At 37.7% G+C, this 14,538-nt stretch overlaps 1 protein-coding gene and 1 long non-coding RNA gene across 2 annotated transcripts in view; both read left to right on the top strand.

Moving 5' to 3' along the window:
* Positions 1–14,538, top strand: part of SMAD3 (SMAD family member 3) — a 156,696-nt gene that overhangs the window by 27,684 nt on the left and 114,474 nt on the right. The window lies entirely within an intron of this gene.
* The window catches only part of LOC141521674 (uncharacterized), a 63,910-nt gene continuing 50,326 nt past the window's right edge, over positions 955–14,538 (top strand). The window contains exon 1 of the long non-coding RNA XR_012478037.1: positions 955–14,299. This is a non-coding gene — a long non-coding RNA (uncharacterized LOC141521674). The remainder of the gene's footprint in view (positions 14,300–14,538) is intronic.

Consider the following 14,538-nt stretch of genomic DNA (forward strand, 5'->3'; position numbering starts at 1 on the left):
TGAGCTCAGTGAGAAAAAAAGGGAAATGCAGAGCATTTTCAAACTCTCAAAATACATTCATACAAACTGTCATTCTAGAAATCTTGAGTCCTTGACTCTGCACATTGGGAATGTTTGGTGGTGGGTCTTCACCTTTTAAAGTAAGAACGAATTATTGCTTTGGTTGTGGTTGTTTCCTTGGGGATGTGGGGGCACTCAGGAGTGGGTTGTTTTCTTGGTTCCTACTTCTCCTATTTTTAGTTCTCTCTGTTCTAGAATGAAAGCCACCATTTGCCAGGCCCAGGTCATCAGAGTTCTAAATCTGGGAATAAATGTTCCCAAGTATTTGGAATTGAAAAGTACTCAGTGTAGGTCAGTGTTGGCATGTGAAAATTTCCCCAACAGGCAGAAAATCTGATGAAAAATTTCACTTGATTTTGGTCATTTTCTTATTTAGATTTTTAGAGGTCTATAGAGCCATGGCAAAAACAAATACCAATAAGAACAACAGTAAAACAAACAAACATCATAATAACAACAAAAACTAAACCCAAACAGTATTGATTTCACAAATGAACAAAATAACATTCCCACCACCCTCCCTCCCCATCCTCCGATGGGCTATGACTGAGATTTTATCCACTAGAAGTGAAAAAAATAAAAAATAGTACTGAAGAAAGAGAGGGTAGGAAATATACTTATGAAGTACCAAAGCCCTGGGACATAGAGGAACCCACAAAAGCAGGCAAGCTCTCCCAAAGCCCATGTGTTGGGGGCGGGAGCAAAGGAAACATGGGCTATGTTTTTCTTTTTTCACACCACTTTTATTTCAGACATGCTAGGAAGGCTATTTCAGAATCCTCTTATTTAACTCCAGCAGCTGTTCTCAGCATAATAAGGGAAGCAGCATCTTGTTGCAGCTTGGGACCAGAACATGTGAAAGCAAACAGGCAGGAGAAAAACTTAGAGAGGTTTTTTTTTGCAAGGCAAATGGGGTTAAGTGGCTTGCCCAAGGCCACACAGCTAGGTAATTATTAAGTGTCTGAGGTTGGATTTGAACCCAGGTACTCCTGACTCCAGGGCTGGTGCTTTATCCACTGCACCACCTAGCTGCCCAAAATGTAGGTTTTAACAGCAAGCAGGCCACCCTGGGGTAGGTATAGGGTATTGCCACAGCTGCCTCCTTCCAGGGAGGAAGATGCCAATGAATTCAGAAAGGGGGATCAGGTCAGCAGTTAACCTGTTCTAAACATTTCCAGAAGGCCACAAATAAACAGATCTTTCTATGAAAAGTAAGCAAGCCTGAGTGTTTGAAAAGGAAAGTCAGCTTTCTCTTTCAAAATGAGCATCCCAAAACAAACTATTCTCAATAATTGAGAAGGAAAACAGGGGATGAAGATCTGAATAGTGTTGAGACACTGTAATGTGGTCCAGCCTTCTTAACCTTGCAATCAAATTTGTGATGTTTTTTGTCCTCAAAGAGCCTTACAGAGTCCTTGGGATGATACAGAAGCAAATATTTGCTTTGGATTCCTTTTTAGTTCTAATAGTCTTCACCTGCAATCTTATAGTACAAATTCATCTTGTATTTTTGAAATGTTAAGAGAAAGAAGTAGAATGGATGACCTTAGAGGGATAGTAAACAATGATGGTTATTGAAGAAGTGTGGGAGAAGATGCTTGGGCCCCAGAAGTAGGATACTGTGGATGGGGAAATGAGATTGAAGCAGCGTGATCAGTGGTACAACGGGTGATCAGGCTATCCGGTTTCATCAGGCTCAGTTCCAACTCCATGGGAAAGTCATGCCTTCTCACTGTGACTTCTTTTTTTCCCAGGGCTTCTGTTCTGTTGGTGTGAGACAGGACTTTGTCTGGAAATATGGGTCCCTAGCATGAAAACCTGGATCAAATTTGCACAGGCACATGGGAAAAGACACTGGTGGTCAACAGGCACTTGTTGTGATTTATAGGGGCAGCTATTGCCAGCCTGCTCACCATATGGCCTAGCTGTAGTCCATATTTTTTTTGTTCAGAAGCTATAGTTCTGCCCTAACTCAGGGTAGGATTATTCTAATTCATGATAAATATGATTGCAAATTGGAATGCATCATCCACAAATGCTTAGTACCAGAATCATAGATGTCAAAAGCAGAAAAGAATCTAAGTGATCATTAAGGTCAAATCTCTGATTTTTACTGATGGGGAAATTGAGACCCACAGAAGAGAAGTGGTTTACCCAAAGTCACCCATTTACTTAATTTAAAGGATTATTGATATAGAGTTAGAAGCAAACAGAGCAAAAGACCATAATTTTGCAGATGAGATAACCAAGGCTAAAATAAGAGAAATGATTTAACCATGGTTACCTATTTAATTAGTACATGGGATCTTAGATTTAGAGCCATAATTGAATTGAGAAGTTATTGAGTCCAACCCCATTACTCCAGATTGGAGAACTGAATTGCCCAGGATCACTCATTTTATAAGTGTTTGAGGTAAGATCTGGACCCAGATCACTCTGACTCTAAGTCTTTTGCCCTATTCACTACTCCATGCTGCCTTTTAATTGGTGATGAGGTCAGGACCTAGGTTTACCAACTTCCCAATCCTGTGCTCTTTCCACTATGTACTATACTGCCTCTATATAATGACCCTGCAAATGGCAGTGGGGATGATTGAGGGGCATTCTCATATGAAATTGACTTCTGACTGGAGTGATTTTTATGTACCGTAAAAATTCAAGCAATTTGTAATATCACTGGAAACCTCAGAATTTATATCTGACACTTACTTTTATAGTGATAGCTATTGGTTCAGCTAGGTGACTTGGTGACTGGAGCACTGGGTTTGGAATCAGGAAGATGCATCATCATGAATTCAAATCTGGCTTCAGATGTTAGCTGATACTGGACAAGTCTATTTGTCTCAGTTTCTGAGTTCTCAGCTGTACAATGAATTGGAGAAGGAAATGGCAAAACACTCCAGTATTTTTACCAAGAAAACACCAAAATGGGACCACAAAGACTCAAGACATGACTGAACAACAATAAATGATAGTTTTCACATAAAATTCTGCTTTTTTTGCTCACAAATATACATTATCTCATTGGATTCTCGCAACAATCCTGTTGGATCAGATAGATTTAAGAGACCTGTCCCTCGGGACAGAATTGGTAAGTGTTAAAAGTGTGATTCTAACTTTGATTTCTTTAGGTTCCAAGTATGATACTTTCTCCTTTACATTATATGCTATATCAGTAGAAGGCAAATGAACACAAATTGAAATCTAAATATTTGTTCAGTTGTTTCAGTATTCTGACTCTTCATGGCCTCATTTAGGGTTTTCTTGGCAAAAATACTGAAGTTGTTATTTTTTTACTCCAACTCATCTTACGGATGAGGAAACCAAGGCAAACAGGGTAAAATACCCAGGGTCACACAACTAGTAAGTATCTGAGACCAGATTTGAACTCAAATCCTTCTGACTCCAGAGCTGGAATTCTATCTAATTAGAGAATTTAAATATAGAAATTCCAAACTGCACCCAACAATTCAAACATTAGCTTCCAGAGTTGCTAGGTTGGAGTCAGGAACACCTGGGCTCAAATATGACCTCAGATGTTTGCTAGCTATGTGAACATGGGTAAGTAGTCTCTTCACCTCTGTCTTTCTCCCTTGCCTCAGATACAGAATGAAGATAATAGAATCCACCTCTCAAGGTTGATGTGAGGATAAAGCAAGATAATAGTTTAAAACACTTTTTCAAACTTTAAAGTGCCATATAAATAATCTTATGACATTATTACTGCATCCCAAGGATTTTATGGATTCATCCTAATCCTCTAATTCTGTGTGTATTATAGGACAGTTAATCAGCAAATATTTATTGAGTTCTTGCTATAAGTCCGTCCAACCTTTAGCTATAGCTGTGGGGAAGTATAAGGCACACTCAATCCTTGGTTTGGGGATGCTTTGAATCCTTTAGACAATGTTTTAGAATGAGGACCTAATTCAGTCCAGGCAATATCTTCATTAGTCAAGAGGAAGAAGTCTTTCTTTACTAGGTCCTAACCCAGAGAAAGCTTGAAAGAACATATGAAATTAGTCTGAATTATGAGGTGCATAATATTCAGAACAGAAGAGGTCATTGTCCTGTTATGCTTTTATACAGTTCTGGTTTCTATGTTTGAAAGACAAAGGGGATCAGACTAATATTTTATAATTATTGGTGGAAGGAATTATGGATGTTTCTCTATAAACAAAGATGTGATAACTGTCTTCAAGTATTTGCAGGATTATCTTGTGAAAGATATTTGAATTATTCTACTTAGACCCTGAGGACAGAACTACAAAAGGAGCAATGGGTTAAAGCTGAAGAGAGTCAGGCTGGGTTGGGAGTAAGGAAGGTCATGGCCTTAATCTGAGAAAGATATGACCACAACCTCTCAACATCTCATTAGAAGTCTTATCTGGTAGCAAGTGACTCAACAGAAATCATATTTAACCATTGATAATTTGAGGTAAAGTCCTCTCTCTCAGTTTAGAGAATAATAGAAATTTGAGGATAATAAGAGGCTGCTTGAGGAATAGAAGGACTTTGTCCAGCCACACCTCCAAGAGTTTGTGGAAAACAAAGAGTGAAAGCAAAGTGGGATGGAGCTAGGGAGAGAGTTCCTTCTCTCTCTAGAAGGCTTTGAGCACCTATTGTGGATATTATTATAGGGGAGTCTTGCTCAGGTATGGATTGTTCAGATAGGTCGACCAACTCTGTGAAAGATTGGTAACAAGACTTATAAGAAAATCAACTATCTGCTTAACCCTTAGATAACCAGAAAATTAATCACCATTTTGCATTCCCTGAGCATTATGACTAATTGAATGTTACTGTAGTGACTTTCTTAGAGGGCTGTAGTCATCTAAAGGGAAAAAAATGTGGCAAATTTGTTGATATTTTTAATCACCCTATTCTTTGCCTTATTTGTGGCCTATAGATTGCCAGACTTTAGACTCTGGAGATAACAACAACAACAATAATTCAAAAACTTAAAGTTGGAAAAAGCACTTTATATACATGATCACATTTGCTCCTCTGTTAGGTACAAAAGATATTATTATCCACATTTTACAAATGAGGAAATTGAGTCTCAAGAACTCAAGAAGGTTAAGCAGCTTGCCTTTGGTCATTTAACTGGGTTAAGTCAGAGGAAGGATTTCAACCTTAGTCTTCCTGACTGTATGGTCTATAATACTATTTAACAATTATGTAGCATTTCAGAATTTTCTAGAATTTTAAGAGTATTGTCATAACCTCTCCATGGGTAAGCAATGTGGGTATATTGTTATTATTATTTTATAGAGCAAGTCATTTCATCCCTGGATTCTAGTTTCTAACTTTTTGCTTGTTTTTTGTTTTTGCAAGGCATTGGGGTTAAGTATCTTGCCCAAGGTCACATAGCTAGATAATTATTGTGTCTGAGGCTGGACTTGAACTCAGGTATTCCTGACTCCAGGGCCAGTGCTCTATCCACTGTATGACCTAGCTGCCCCTCGGTATGGTTTTTAGTGATTTTTCATAAAGCCTGGTTTAAGTCATCATAGATTTAGTCAAAATTATTAAATATTCTTGGTGATAAGCACAATACCACTACTGATTCATTTTGATTATGATATTGAAGCATAGGCCTTTATTTGCTTCCCCAAACCCTGGAGTCCACCCCACCCCCATGCCTTTAGTGTTCTTTTCCATCATCTTTGTTTGAAAATAATGCATTAAAATGGTAACTCTTCCCAGGCACATTTTATGTATGTTGTCAGACTACAATATCATTAACAGATCACCAAATTGTGTTTGGTCTAAGGCCAGAAATTCTCCCCAACTTGAACATTTGATTATTTGCCACTGACAATGCTCAATCTTTAGTTCACTGGAGGAGAATCTATTTATTTCATGGTTTTTAGAGTTACATTGCAGGAATCCAGTATAATTTACTGTATTGTTACCATCTGGTTCCTCAGAGTCTATTTCTTTTTGTTTTAATTGTGCTTCTTAGGAAATACACACATACACCCATTGTAAAAATAAGCTCTTTCCTTTCTTTTTTTTCCACAAATACTTGGGATGTATGGCTGAACAAAGTCCTACTATTCCTTAAGTGGCCTCTTATTATTTTCGTTATCTTTCTATCCATACCCTCTCTGCTCCCTATCCAACACAGAAAAGTTTGTGTCTAAGAAGATCAGTTCTTAGACTATTTGAATAATACTGTCTATAAGGGTTTTGGTCCTAAAATTGAGAGAGGACATTGCCTCGAATGTAATGGGTAAATGTCATTTCCATTGTTGCCTAGGTCTCTTCTTTCCAAACAATAGATTATTTCCCTTGTAGTTGTGCTGTTTGTTTCAGCCTCTTGAGTCACTTGCTTCCAGATAAGACTTCAAATGAGCTGTTAGGTGGCTGTGACCATGGTCTTTCTTAGATGAGTTGTTTATAGGAATGCTAGGATGGTAATTCTCTTCCCATGTTTGGTTGCCCTGTGTTGGGTGGGGAAACAGAGCCCAGACATTGATGTGGTGATCTAGGCTGGGGCCTCTCACTTTTTCTTGATGAGCAGCTACTTTTGATTTCTCTGAAATATTCTTTTTACTCCATGGAGGTGTTTAGCAAAGGAGTCTATGACTGAGGAATGAGTGTGACATATTGTAAGATCCCTTGACACCTGTGGCAGTATGGTTTAATTTACCAAGTGTCCCCTCTCCACTGTTGATCCCTTTCCCCCGATTGAGCCTAGTATTCCACTTGTCAAAACCTTTCTGTCCTCTCTCTCTAAGATGCCCCTTGTCCAAGGGTTAGCTCAAATGTATCATTCCATCTATGCATATTTATAAAGCACATTGTATTTGTAAGACTTATTTTTTTTACTAAATAGTATTTTTTCAATTACATGTAAAAGTAGTTTCAACATTCAATTTTAAGAGTTTGAGCTTGCTTTTTTCTCCCTCACTGTCTTCCCAAGTGAGCAATCTAAGTTTTACCTGTACAGTCATATTAAACATATTTCCAAATTAGTCATGTTATAAAAGAAGGATCACAATAAAAGAGGGAAACCAAGAGAAAGAAAAAACAAAAAAAAAAGTGAAAATAGTATGCTTTATCAGACTCCATAGTTTTTTCTCTGGATTTTGGGTAGCTTTTCCATTACAAACCCATTACAAATCTTAATTGTTTTGGATCATTGTGTTGCTAAGAAGAGCTAAGTATATCATTACTGATCATCACACAGTGTTAATATCAGTGTGTACAATGTTCTGATTCTGCTCACTTCACTCAGCCTCAATGTTTTGTGAGACATAATATTAATAAGCACATAGGAATGCAATGACAAAAAATGAAACAGTTTCCACTTTCAAATATGTATTCTGAATGCCGAAGAAATATAAAATAAGTGTAAGACAGGGAGGACAGTAATAGTTGGGGAATCAGAAAAGTATAGGAGGTAAACATTAAACTGAACTTTGAAGGAAGTATGGCATTCCATGAGGCATAAGTGAGCTGGTGTGCATTACCAAACATGAGGACTGGTCAGTGCAGGTACAGAGAGATAGAAATCAGAGGGTCATGGGTGAAAAGCGGGGAGATGTCTGTCTAGTGACTGGCCTGTTTTTGAGGGAAGAGAATAATATATAACGAGGCAAGAAAATTTAGATTGGGGCCAGATTGTGAAGGGCTTCCAAAGCAAAACAGAGGAATTTCTTTTAAATCTTAGAGGCAACAGGAACTCATTGGAGTTTATTGAGTAGGAGAATGTATCATAGTTGGACCTGTACATAAGAAAAATCAACTCCTCTATAAACTTTTTTTGATTATCTCAAATTTTCTGGAGATTTCTCCAATTCTTCTGTTCTCTAAATTCCTAAAGTACTGATTAAATGTATGGTTATTTGGTACTTTTCAAGGTTCCTTTGTAACATAACTCATCTATATCCACGATCTGTCTAGAATCATCAAGACAGCTGACCATAGTACCAAGTGGTACACTGGATAGAGCATTGGTCCTGGAGCCAGAGGGACCCGAGTTCACATCCATCCTCAGACACTTATTAGCTATGTGGTCTTGGACAAGTCACTTAGTCTTGTTTGCCTCAGTTTACTCATCTGTAAAATGAGCTGGAGAAGGAAATGATAAATCACTTCAGAATGTTTGCCAAGAAAACTTCAAATGGGGTTGCAACAGGACTCACCAGTAGTAATGATCAGTTTACATTCATTGTTATTTGATCCTTACAACAACTCCATGACCATGAGTATGGATATTAACCCAATTTTACAGTTGAGGAATCTGAGTTACATAAAAATTGTGACATATTTATGATCTCACAGTGAATGTCAGTATTGGTAGTCCAGGCTCCAAATCCATTGTTCTTTACAGGAGTCACCATTTCTCTGACTTGGTAGCTGATGGCCTAGTAGATAAAGCACTAGGCCAAGAGTAAAGAATTTTGCTTCAGACACTGGTTGTTTGACTCTGAGCAAGTCACTTAACTTTTTGTCTGCCTTAGTTATCCTCAACTATCCTCAATCCTCAGGATTGTAGTGAAGGTCAAATTTTTATAAAAATTGCTTAGCACAGTACTGTAAAAAGTAGGTTCAATTTAAATATTTATTCTCTTCCCTTCACTTAATGCCAGATTGACAGCCCCTCCAAAGTTGGGCTTGCTTCATGTATGCGTAAACCGTGCTCCTGAGTTGAGTATCTTCTCTGCCCCCCTTTCAACATCCTTTTGTGTAGTCTTCCCCCATTATATTATTAATCCCTTGAGAATAAGGAGTGCATGTGTGTGTGTGTGTGTGTGTGTTCCTAGGGTTTAGTTCAGTGACTAGCACATAAAAGATACATAATAAATGTTTATTGACTAACATAACAATGTAGATTGGCCATTCTTCTGTAATTTTCTAGTCTCTAAGAATATTCTGGGACACTGGGAAATTAAGTAATTGATTTGAAGACCTGGCCAGTATGATGCGTCAGAAGTGAGAATGGAGTCTAGATCACCCTCCTTAAGACACACACACTCTCTCTGTCTCTGTCTCTCTCTGCCTCCTCTCCCTCCTCTCTGTCTCCCTCTTTTCTCCTCTTTCTCATCTGTTACACCTGGAGCATCAGAAGCATCACCATACACTTGAGCATCAGAAGGACAAAAACTCAATGGTCTCTGTTCTTCTCAATGATCTTACATTCAACTTTTTTTTTAATGGAAGCAATTCTCATTTTAAAGACCTATATTTCTCTAAACATTAATAAAGAACCTACATTTACCACAAACAAATATTATGCATTTTGTCTTTCTCCATTTAAACAAGAGTAGTTAGTAGATTTGTTTAGTAATAAGAGGACTAATAGATTCCAGGTTTTATGTTAACCTTGAATTTTTAGTACCCGTAGGCTAGACAGGATCTAACACCATGCTAACTAACAGCATGGCAAAGACTTAATATATTCTTATTGGATTATTTACTCATGTGACTTTTTGATTATAGACTTTTTGAGAATAAAATTATATAGTTTTTATTCTGAATTTAAACACTAGAAAAAGCATTTCCATATAGACAGAAAATTGTGTGTGAAAGTGTGACTCTATCGCCATTTCATACAGCTTGTTTTTTAAAAAAATAATATAATAAATTCCACATGTTAACTTTTAAAAGTGTCCTATTTGTCTGTTTCTTCCCAAAATTCCTTTTGTTTTCTTCTATATATTTAAAAAAGTGTTTCAATGTCATTTTTGGCATCACCATTGCTAACCTCCTCTCTCCTACCACCCCCACCTCCAATTAAAAAATGAAAGAATTATTTTAAAAAACCACAAATTGTAAAAGTCCTTATGTACATGTCTAAAAACTGTCTGTTCCTTTTTGCACTTTGAGTCTGTCTCCTCTGTCTCAGATGGGTGACATACTTCACTTTAGAATTTCTGTAAGCATTAATCTTAAGTTTTTCAAAGTTGTTTTTCTTTATTGTACTGTTGTCCTTGTTTAAATCATTCTCCCTGTGTTTACTTCAGTGTGCATCAGTTCCTACTACCCAGGATTTTCTTCTTTTTCATCATTTCTTGTGGAGCAATAATATTGTTACATTCATATATTATCATTTGTTCAGCTATTCCTCATTTATCTAAGATTCCATCTAAAGTTCTAGTTCTTTTCCTCTTCTCCTTCTTCAATTCTTTCTTTGGATCACAAAGTTTGCTTTAGTTGTATTCATCCTGCTCCAGGTATTAGCCTCCTCTTTAACTTAGCCTCTCTCCCCATCCTTATGTTTATCGCCTGAATTTGGGGTGGGCATGCATGAGTTCCTATGTGCATATGTGGGTTTCACCTTCCTCTGACTGTTTCAGATAAGAGTAAAGTCCATCTAGTGCTTCTCTCCCTTCCATATTTGTAGACTCTTTTCATAACCCTAATTATAATAAATAGCAAGTTCCATTCCCTTCTTCCTCCTTTATATACTTCTTTTTCCTCTTTTAAAACTCTCTGAACAGAATCAATCTACCCCAGGACACCTTTTTTCTTCTTATTTATTATTTGACTCCCTTAGAACTCATTGACAATATTAAAGCTCTGAATGGGCAGTTATTTTTTCTCCACCTTTTAATTATTTTTATTTTTTATTGAATTTTACGATTTTCCCCCAATCTCTCTTCCCTTCCCCCACAGAAGGTAGTCTGATAGTCTTTCCATTTTTTCCATTTTAAACATTGATCAAAATTGAATGTGTTGAGAGAAAAATCATATCCTAAAGGAAAAAATAAAATATAAGAGATAGCAAAATTACATAAGATAAATTGTTTCTCCACCTTTTAGTGACAACTGGGAGAGTGGGCTGAATGCAATGTTTCACACTTGGAAAAAATGTCCATCATTACTGGTATTGTACAAGCTGGCAACTGACAAAAATGAGCCCCATTTATGTGATGTCTTTGAAACCCACTATCTGGATGAACAGGTTAATAAGTTCATCAAACAACTTGGTGCCACCTGTGATAAACAGGGGTTGATTCTGGCATGGTAGAACATCTTTTTGACAAGCATACCCATGGAGACAGTGACTTAGCACACCCGACACACATTTCCATTGGATTTGACTTCTACAGTTTTTCAGGGCATGCAAATTTTAGTTATCTGACCTTTTCATAATTTGTACCAAAAAGCTACCACCATTTAAATCCAAATAAAGTGACTCAGTACTGATGAAAAAAAAGTTAGCCTTTCATCTGTTAGTCAGCAAGCATGTTTTAAGTACTTACTCTATACTAGGTAACATGCTACGTGCTGGGGATACAAAGAAAGACAAAAACATGAACTTTACTCTCAAGGAGTTAACATTCTGATATTTGTCCTTCATTCTCAAATAGGACCATAACATCAGGGAGGTGATGCCATGACAAGCACATGAATTGGATTTGAGTGAGGGGGATGCTGTGCTAAGTCACCAGTCTCATTTATTCCTCCAGAGTCAGGTGGGTCCAGTAGCCAGATATGAATCAAGATGTCTGGAGATGGCTCTGGATATGAGGCAGTCAGGGTTAAGTAACTTGCCCAAGGTCATACAGTTCATTGGAGTCAAGAGTCTAGGGTGGGATTTGAGCTCCCATCCTTCTGGATCCAAGGCCAGTGCTCTAGAGATTAACTGTTCCACCTAGGTGTCCTTGCTCTCATTCTAATGGGAGAGAAATAAGTAAACAACTATAAAAATATATCTTCATCTATATCTGTCTGTCTTTCTATCTATCTACTGACACATACAAAAGATGTACAGTATCAGAGAAAAAGGACTAGTAGGAGTGGGGAAGGGAGTCCAGGAAAGGCCTCTAGCAGCAGGCAGAATCTGAACTAGTGAAAAAAAGCAGAGGCAGAGTCAGGGAACAGAATGTCATCATCACACAACCTTTTCTAATTCCTCAAAAAAAATTTACCTCTTTAGTTTTCTCTTCACTATTTTCAGAAAAAAAGTCCTCTATTCCATTAAAGGTCTTTTTTTCCTTGTAGAGTTATACTCAGTTATGTAGCAGTTTATTCCTGGTACAATTTATAACCTTTGCCTTTTAGGATATTGTTGTCCAAGATTTCTTTATTTATGGCAGAAACTACTAGATCTTGTGTGAACCTGATTTTATTTCCTTGGTGCTTAGATTCTTTCATTTTGGATGATTGCAGAGTTTTTCATTAATGAAGAAACCCTTAACAAATTCCTCTTAGCAAATTTTTTCAGGAGGTGACTAGTAAAAAAAAATTTTTTTCCTGTTTTCATTTTGCCCTTGGATTCTAATCTGGGTTATTTTAATTTATGATTTCTTGAAGAAAAATGTTCATGATTTTTTTTAAATCACAGTTTTAAGGTAGTTCAAGTCTTCTTTAATTGTTTCTCCTACATGTATTTTTCAAGTATTTTTAGGTTTTTGCAAGGCAGTGGGGTTAAGTGGCTTGCCCAAGATCACACAGCTAGGTAACTATCAAGTGTCTAAGGCTGGATTTGAACTCAGGTACTCCTAACTCCAGGACTGGTGCTCTATCCACTGTACCACCTAGCCACCCCTCAAGTTAGTTGTTTTTCAGAGAAGATAGCTTACACTTTCTTTTATTTTTAAAATCTTTGAATTTTGTTCTAATATTTCTTGCTGTTTTTATGAAGTCATTTTTTGGGGGTCTAGCCTCATTTTCAAGGAGTCTTACTTGAGTGAAGGTTACAATTTTCTGTTCTAAGCCTTTTTATTCTTCTTCCAATTCTATCCTTTGGAGCTTTTATTTCTTTTTAAAAATCTTTTTTTCTCTATGTATTTTGGATATTCATAATCTACTTTTTTTTCCTTGAGTCTCTGCTTATAGTTGTCATGGAGTTACTCTCTCTTCTGGGGAGAATGTCTAGATCTGAACTTGTTTTTTATTTTGGTGGGAGTCTTCTTTGGTTCACATTTCTCCAGCTGTACCCGAACTGGAGCTTTGTGTTTTGTTACTGGCTATCCTTTTGTGTATTGTAGTTGATCCTACTTTGGCTTTCCTATGTGACTTCCTTTGCAGAGGTCCATCTCTTGGAGAATAGCCCCCTCCCTGGTTTGTAAAGTCTAGAATGCTGGACATTCAGGGCTCTATGTGGTATTTCAGAATAGAGTGCAAGAAATCTCTGTGTTCTGGATCTCTTGGCACTTGGTCTGGTCTGGCTGCTACTGCCCTTGTCCAATCCTCTGATACATCAGTCTTTTTTCAAGAGGGCCTGTTGCTCTTAGTGCCTCTGGACACATGGTTCCCTGGTCTCTTTCTGGTAGTACATCCAGCTTGTTTGCCTGGGCTGAGCCTGGCTTTTTTTGACTATCATCTTTGCCCCTTGCCTGTCACCTCCAGCTGACTTTTTGATGCAGTTCTCTTTTTTTAAGGTTTTGTGTGTGTGTGTGTGTGTGTGTGTGTGTGTGTGTGTGTGTGTGTGTTTTGCAAGGCCAATGGGGTTAAGTGGCTTGCCCAAGGCCACACAGCTAGGTAATTATTAAATGTCTGAGGTCAAATTTGAACTCAGGTCCTCCTGACTCCAGGGCCGGTGCTCTATCTACTGGGCCACCTAGCTGCCCCTTGCGCCACCTAGCCACCCTGATGCAGTTCTGAGGTAGAAGTCATTTATTGCAGTTTCTATTAGATTTTTTGGTCATTATACATTCTGGCATGAATTTTTAAACTTTTGCTTTAGTAGGTGAAGGGGAGCTGAGCAGTTTGCTTATAAGCAACCAGCCATCTTGGCCAATAAATCCAAGATCATGGAATGTTAGCTCTGGAAGGGACCTCCTACATACTGCCTCTCCTTTCCCTTTTACAGGCATGAAAATTAAAGCCCAGAATACTGACTGAAGGAAGTCATCTACTCCATCCTTTTTGAAAAACCAGACTCGTAAAAAAAATTGATAACCCTTCTGCAATTGAGTAATAATGGCATGACTTTAGAGAGGGTAGAATGGTTCACCTTAAATTATTATAGTGAAGTGAACTTTGAACTTAGGTTTAGGTTTGACAGGTAGCCTGTTCTTCTCTATTTCACCCCCCTTTCCAAACCTGCTTTTGCTATTTTAAATGCTCTGGAGGACATTGTGCCCCTGGCAAATTAAAGCCACTGGAAAATATGTAAACCCACCCTGGTCTTTTACAGACAGTAGGAGAATATTGATGACAGAAGAGCAAGCCACTGAACTTCATGATTGGTTTTTCTCTAAGAGTCCTGAGGGATCTGGAACGTCAGACTCCACCAACGCGGAGCAAAGAGCTTTTTAGATATTCTTTTCATAAGGTAAACTCAGCACAAAATGATCTTATTGTTTCAAGCTATGCTCAAAATTGCTACCCCGAGGAGAAGGTTGGTGAGGCAAGAAGGAATATGATTACATGGAACATAAGGCTTGCTCGGGCAAGTAGTAATGACTGCAGATAACTGTGTGGGTAACAGGACTGGTGCTTTTAACTTAATAAATATACATTATTCTAATGTAGCTGGGAAAGATCTGAGATTATAATTACTTAAAATCTGCT

Source organism: Macrotis lagotis, chromosome 4, assembly GCF_037893015.1.
Source record: "Macrotis lagotis isolate mMagLag1 chromosome 4, bilby.v1.9.chrom.fasta, whole genome shotgun sequence".
In the NCBI taxonomy this organism is placed as follows: Eukaryota; Metazoa; Chordata; class Mammalia; order Peramelemorphia; family Peramelidae; genus Macrotis; species Macrotis lagotis.